This window comes from Micromys minutus (genome assembly GCF_963924665.1).
Source record: "Micromys minutus genome assembly, chromosome: 17".
In the NCBI taxonomy this organism is placed as follows: domain Eukaryota; kingdom Metazoa; phylum Chordata; class Mammalia; order Rodentia; family Muridae; genus Micromys; species Micromys minutus.
Genome location: NC_137952.1, coordinates 9,228,760 through 9,236,221, shown reverse-complemented (window position 1 = coordinate 9,236,221; position 7,462 = coordinate 9,228,760). Strand labels below are relative to the sequence as shown.

Below are 7,462 nucleotides of genomic sequence, written 5' to 3'. Positions count from 1 at the left end.
CAGCTATTAGAAACAATGACTTCATGAAACTCATATGCAAATAGATGGGACTAGAGACTACCATCCTGAGTGAGGTAACCCAGTCACAAAAGAACACACATAGTATGCACTTACTGATAAGGGGATACCAGCCCCAGAAAGTTCTGAATACCCAAAACCCAAGAAACAATTCCCAGACATTATGAAGCTCAAAAAGAAGAATGGCCATATAGGAATGCCTCAGTCCTTCTTAGAAAAGAGAACAAAACTCTCATGAGAGGAAATGCAAGGTCAAATAGAGAAACAGAGATTGAAGAAAAGATCACTAAGAAGCCCCTTCACCTGGAGATCCACCACATATGCAGTCACCAAATCCAATACTATAGCTTATCCCAAAAAGTACTTACTGGCAGGAACCACACAGAGATGCCCCCTCAGGGACTATGTTAGTCATATAGATACAGCTGAGCAGGCCTCCAGTTAACCATCAGTCTGAACTCAAGGATCTCAATGAGGTTGTGAAGGAAAGGACCTAAGGAGTTGAAAGGGGTTGCAACCTCATGGAAAGATAACAACGTGATCAACCAATCAAACCCTCTAAAACACCAACCTTTGTGCTTACTTTAAGAGACCTATTTATCCACTTGAGGAAGTAGCTGAAGATAGTCGTGTGTGGCATCAATGTGAGAAGAGACTTTTGTCCCAGAGAGCTCATGTTTTCCCACTGGATGGGAATGCCAAGGCTATGGGGAGGAGAGAGAGATCATCAGAAAAAAATGTACCTTTGTGAAGGCAACTGAAGGGGTAGGAGGGATGGGAGTTGGTTAAGGTAAAGGGATAACATCTCAAATGTAACTACAGAGTATTTAAGAAAAAACAACCAACCAAACAAACAACAACAACAACAAAAAAGAACAACCAACCCAAGATCATACATGGGCTGGACCCACTAACCTGTGCCCCACACATATGTAGTAAATGTCCACCTTCGTCTTCATGTGGATAACCCTAAAACTGTTGCTGACTCTGTTGCCTGTCCATGAATCCTTTTCTGCTACCTGGGTTGACCTTTTCTGGTCTCTGTTGGAGAGGATGTACCTTGACACTTGATGTGCCAGGGTGTGTTGTTAGTAAAGAGATGGTATCTCTTTTCTTAAAGGAAAAACATAAGGGGAATAGAGGATGGGGTTGTGATGAGGAGAAATGCAATCGGGATGTAAAGTGAATGAATGAATAAATAAATAAATATGGAATAATGAGATAATAAGTTGATTTAGATATCTTTATTTTTAGTATTTTTTTGAGAATTTCATATATACATGTATATAATTTGTGCCACCACACTTATGGCACAAATACTCCTTAAATCTCTCTTAAATTCTGACCTCTAATACATACACACACACACACACACACACACACACACACACACACATACACACAAACACACACATGCACATGTGTATGGGCACACAGTTTAAAGAAGAAAAGCTATATAATAATATTAAAGATGTTTGAAAAAGAGAAGTTTATTTCAAAAGGTTATGTAGTAATTAGTACAATTGTATATATGAAATTATATGTATACAAGTTAATACTTCAGGATCATTAACAATGAAAAGATCCACATTTGTTATATAATTGCGTGTAAAATAATTTTGTTCATTGAGAACTGCGGAATAAAATATGCTTTAAATAGACATTTGACTTTCAGATGTCAAATATTGTATCCACATTGCTAATTGGAGACACCTTGAAAATTCTGAAGAAAACATATAGTGGTGTACAATATGCTGCTATTGCCTTTTATTAAAACGTACACCCACTGTTTTCTAGACTCCCTCTAAACAGCAGTTAACCAGTTGTACTGAATCTTAATTTAACCACTATCTAAATAAAACTTGCCATGAGGATATTTCATTGCCTTGCTAAGACACCCTCAAAACCTTTGAAAACAGTGTGTTGCCTTCATTCTTTTTATTCTACAGTTTTGTGTTCCTTTGACAATCTCCTGTCCTTGGAGATTAAAGTCTCCAGACTAGTTTACTTAAGGAAAAAAGAATAGAAACAGCACCTTAATATAAAAATCTTTAAAGGTTCGGTAACTCCATTTTTCCTGCTATTTTCTCATGCAAGACAGGGATTTGGATTTTTAGAATGTGATGGCTCTGACTTTTTTTTCTCATCCTTTAACATGGAAATGAATTTCTGACTTGGGAAAATGCTGTCAGCTTTTTAATTTATTTGGCCTCTTCCAGATATATTCTTGTGACTCCTTCATATTTCTGTGTAGTCTCTTGTGGAAATATATTATTTATATTGAACAAGAAGTTGACACTCTCTTGCAACTTTTCTTCCAAATCACTTAATTTTAAAAGATGGGGTTGAGGAAAGAGACATGTTTAGTTGGAAGATCTGTCTTTTAAGCTAAGCATTTGCTTTTCTCTTGTGTATTTTCTTCTTTGCTCTGGTTCTGAATCAAAATGAGAAAAATAAAACAAAATACTACTATTTAGACCAACTATGACACCCAATGGCACAAGAATAAACATAGTCAAGGCCCAGTAACTATTTAGTATGGTGATCTTTGAAAAAAGGAAGGACTGTCTGAACATTCTGTTATGTATTGAGAAACCTCATTATTCTATAGACAAATCTTGCCCAGCAGAATAAGTTGGCTAATTCATAATTATTCTAGTATTTCTTTGGTGAAAATGTATGATCAATTATAAAAATAAAATTGTTAGCTGCAAAGTGAATATTGATGCAAACAAAACAAAAACTCCAGCAAAAATTACCCACGTGATCTCATGTTCTCAACAATATCTGAAACTATCTTTTCTTTTCACATTAAAAAAATATTAAGTACAAACTGCTCATCAAAAGTTCTCACTAAAAATATTACTCTATAAAAGTATTCATCAAAATACTGTGTGACTCATAACTGAGAAAAAATCTTTTGATTGTTTGGGTTTTTGCTGTTGTTTGTGTAACAAATTTTTAAATTAAAAGTTTGGACAAATATCTAAAGTATATGGACTTAAATTTTAAGGAGAAAAATCACCATTGAATTAGGAAATAAAGATATTAGGAGAAGACTGCAAATCAGATTTGAGCAGGTACAGTTTTTTGGAGAAATTAGACGTTTGAGTCTCTATGCTTTTATAACATTCTATATATGATTGGGTATGGAGTGGACTCTGGCTTCCATCCCAGTCCTGTAGTATTGGTAATAGTTCATGTCATATGCTATATTACTAACTAACCAAAGTCACATTGATAACTTTACACAAGGTTCATAATAATTATAACAAAACATCTTTGTATATTATTAAATGTAATAATATAATCTATTTATCACAAGCAGATAATGTTATACTATAAGAGTATACTCGTTTTAAACTTAATTTAGCCTCTCTTTGGAACCCTATTCTCTTCATCTGAGGTCAGGGTAGTAGTACCAGGTTTATTCTAATGAGACACTGTGGCTACACAAGGAAAGGAGCTGCAACAAGATAAATATACACCTTTGCTACACAAAGTAGCAATTCTTTGGAAGAAAGAGTGTATTGCTTTATGAGCAGAAACAGCTTCTAAGCAATGTTTACCTTTATACCAGGGCTGTCTCCAGATGTCAGGAAATACAGCACAAAATTAAAGGAAATGAATTTTAAACTCCTGGACCTAAAGAAACACAATTGTCCTCAAGTGAAGAAAATATTCTCTCCAGCAAAAAGGCACAGTACTGTGTACAAGTTTTTAAAAGCCATATTTATAAATTAGTAATATCAGGATTGAAACAAATAAAATAAACCTTTCTTCCATTTTCATTCACTTCACTCTATAATTACACATCTGGCTCACAAGGGCTCAGAGATACTCAGGATGTTGGAAGAGAGGTGAGGAAGAGGAAGGGAACCATAGAAGGAAACAAAAAATACATTTGCAACATGTTAAATTCTTAACATAAATCTCCATGCAGTGGTATAAATAAGCTGTAGATAGGAAACTGTACTGTTTAATCAAATTCCCCTTTATGATTCAAAGCAGCACTGCAGTCTAGAGCAGAATACATGCTATAAGTCATTACAGAGTGAATCTTAGGCTAGTATATTCTTGCATTCTTGAACTAAGAAACCTTCTAGGTTTCAATTTGATGACATGGAAAACACACACCGAGAGAGAGAGAGAGAAAGAGAGAGAGAGACACAGAGAGAGAGAGAGAGATAGGGAGAGACAGAGAGAGAGAGGGAGGGAGGGAGAGAGGGAGGGAGGGAGGGAGAGAGAGAGAGAGAGAGAGAGAGAGAGAGAGAGAGAGAGAGAGAGAGAGAGAGAGAGAGAGAGAGAGAGAGAGAGAGATGGATGTTTGGTTTGGAAGTGCTAGAAAAGATTCCATATAACTCCCTTCTGTTTCCCCTATATTCTCTGTCTTTCAACATTTTTATCACAAAGCACATTCTGTAGAACCCAACAGACATTACTTCTTTACCCGTTTAACTTCTCTTTTTATCCATGTGTTGATGCATCACAATCTCTTGGCACCCATGAGTTATTGTGCCATACTTGACAACATGCTCTTAGCACAGAAGTTTATCACTTCACCTCTGATATCATCATTTATTTATTGTAATTCCAGATTAATAATTTTGAGATACTTCCCCCAAGAAGCCCTAAGTAAATTTTAAAATTTGGAGAACATTTCTGGGGAACCAGTGTTATTTCTCTTAAAGCATGTCAAGTGTTTTACTTCCTGTCACATTTGGTCCTATCTTTGCTTCTTCCACCCATCTACCTTCTTCAGCCCAAACAACAACTGTCAAAATCTATCATATTTATCTTGAATTTTCCTGTTCATGTGATGTGTCTCTCTTCTAATTTTTCTTTTTCTGCAGATACATCAATGTTATTTATTCCCCATTACACAGTGTAAATGTATCCTATGATTCTATCATCTCTATTCTGACAAAAATTGAATTATATACATGAGAATTATTTTTAAAATGTAAAACAATCATCCTAAAATATATAAAATGCAAACACCATTTTATTATAACTTTACATACTTTATTATATTTTATAAAATAATAAGCCTATGTAATTAAAAGTGTAAAACTTGGAAATAAAGACAAAACCTATGATTCAGGATATTTACTGTCAGATTATCAATATTTGTTTCTTTGCTGTATGATTTTTAAATTAAACTAGTTAAAAACTAGCGCTCACAAGTAGAAAAAAATAAAAGATGGTTTTCAATATCTCAAAGATTTTTTAAGCTATTAAATGACAGTGTAATATATAGCCTTGTGGCAAATTTTGGTATTTAAAAATAATTATGTTTAATCTATACACACCATGAAAACTTTGACTATTCCCATATTACATTTTGTTTCAAATGTATTTTATGCTTATGATAACTAGTAAGATTTCAATGCATATTATCAAACCTCTAAAAGAATCAAGTAGCTTTCTGCTCTCTCACGCTGCCGAGGAAGCATTGCAGAAGGCTCTCATCGCCCTGCTGTCATGTGTAAGTCAGAGTCTCCCAAGGAGCCAGAACAGCTGCAGAAGCTCTTCATAGGAGGGCTGAGCTTCGAAAGAACCGACGAGAATCTGAGGAGCCATTTTGAGCAATGGAGAACACTCACCGATTGTGTGGTAATGAGAGATCCAAACACCAAGAGATCCAGTGGCTTTGGTTTTGTCACATACGCCACTGTGGATGAAGTGGATGCTGCCATGAATGCGAGACCACACACGGTCGATGGAAGAGTTGTGGAACCTAAGAGAGCTGTGTCAAGAGAAGATTCTCAGAGACCATGTGCTCACGTAACTATGAAAAAGATCTTTGCTGGTGATATTAAAGAAGACACTGAAGAACATCACCTACGAGACTATTTTGAGCAGTATGAGAAAATTGAAGTGATTGAAATTATGACTGACAGAGGCAGGGGAAAAAAGAGGGGCTTTGTTTTTGTCACCTTTGATGACCATGACTCTGTAAATAAGATTGTTATTCAGAAATACCATACTGTGAATGGCCACAACTGTGAAGTAACAAAGGCTCTGTCAAAGCAAGAGATGGCAAGTGCTTCATCCAGCCAGAGAGGTTAAAATGGTTCCGGAAACTTTGGTGGAGGTCGTAGAGGTGGTTTTGGTGTAAATGACAATTTTGGTCCAGGAGGGAACTTCAGTGGGCGTGGTGGCTTTGGTGGCAGCCGTGGTGGTGGTGGATATGGTGGCAGTGAGGATAATGGATTTGACAATGACAGAAGCAATTTTGGAGGCGGTGGAAGCTACAATGCTTTTAGCAATTACAACAACCAGTCTTCAAATTTTGGATCAATGAAGGGAGGAAATTTTGGAGGCAGGATCTCTGGTCCTTATGGTTGTGCAGGCCAATACTTTGCTAAACCACAAAACCAAGGTGGCTATGGTGGTTCCAGCAGCAGCGGTAGTTATGGCAGTGGCAGGAGGTTCTAATCACAGCCAGGAAACAAAGCTTAGCAGGAGAGGGGAGCCAGAGAAGTGACAGGGAAGCTACAGGTTACAACAGATTTGTGAACTCAGCCAAGCACAGTGGTGGCAGGGCCTAGGTGCTACAAAGAAGACATGTTTTATACAATACTCATGTGTGTGGGCAAAAACTCCAGGACTGTATTTGTGACTAATTGTATAACAGGCTATTTTAGTTTCTGTTCTGTGGAAAGTGTAAGGCATTCCAACTAAAGGTTTTACTGTAGACCTTCTTTTACCCATGCTGTTGATTGCTAAATGTAATAGTCTGATCATGACGCTGAATAAATGTGTCTTTTTTTTTTTTAATATGCTGTGTAAAGTTATTCTACTCTGAAGCCATCTTTGTAAAGTTCCCCAACAGTGTGAAGTTAGAATTCCTTCAGGGTAGTGCCAAGTTCCATTTGGAATTTAATTATGGTTGCTTGGGGGGAGAAGCCATTGTCTTCAAAAGCCTTGGTATTGTTAAACTGACAGTTAGTGTTATAACTTAATGAGTTTTACCATTGAAAGGGTCACCCAAGCAAGGTCACAATTTGGTTATAAAATGGTTGTTGGCACACCCTATGCAATATCAAAAAATGAATAATGGTATCAGATAAAAAAACAGATGGGAATGAAGCTTGTGTATCTCCATTATCATGTGTACTCAATAAATGATTTAATTCTCTTGAAAAAAAAAAACAAAAAAAAAACAAAGAAAAATAAAAGAATCAAGTACTGACAAAATATATTCATATAGTTTTATGACAAAATGCTTTTTAAAATCTCTAGATATATCTCTCTTTTTTGAATAAAGTTGTAAGAAAAAAAAGAAAAAAAATACACTTAATAAAATACTAATAGCATATTTTTATAAATCAATTTGAGTTCAATTGGAGGAAAATAAAGATGAGAAGAATCTTTCCCATTTTTAAGATTTCTATTTTATGTTCTCTTAATAAGTCATAATAGATCTGTATTCCAATTG

The 7,462-nt window shown here is 35.7% G+C and overlaps 1 pseudogene across 1 annotated transcript; it reads left to right on the top strand.

The window, feature by feature from the left end:
• Window positions 1-5,502: 5,502 nt before the first annotated feature.
• LOC308431648 (heterogeneous nuclear ribonucleoprotein A1-like) lies at window positions 5,503-6,459 on the top strand (annotated as a pseudogene). Its single transcript has one exon. The product of its transcript is annotated as a heterogeneous nuclear ribonucleoprotein A1-like (transcript).
• Window positions 6,460-7,462: the final 1,003 nt, after the last annotated feature.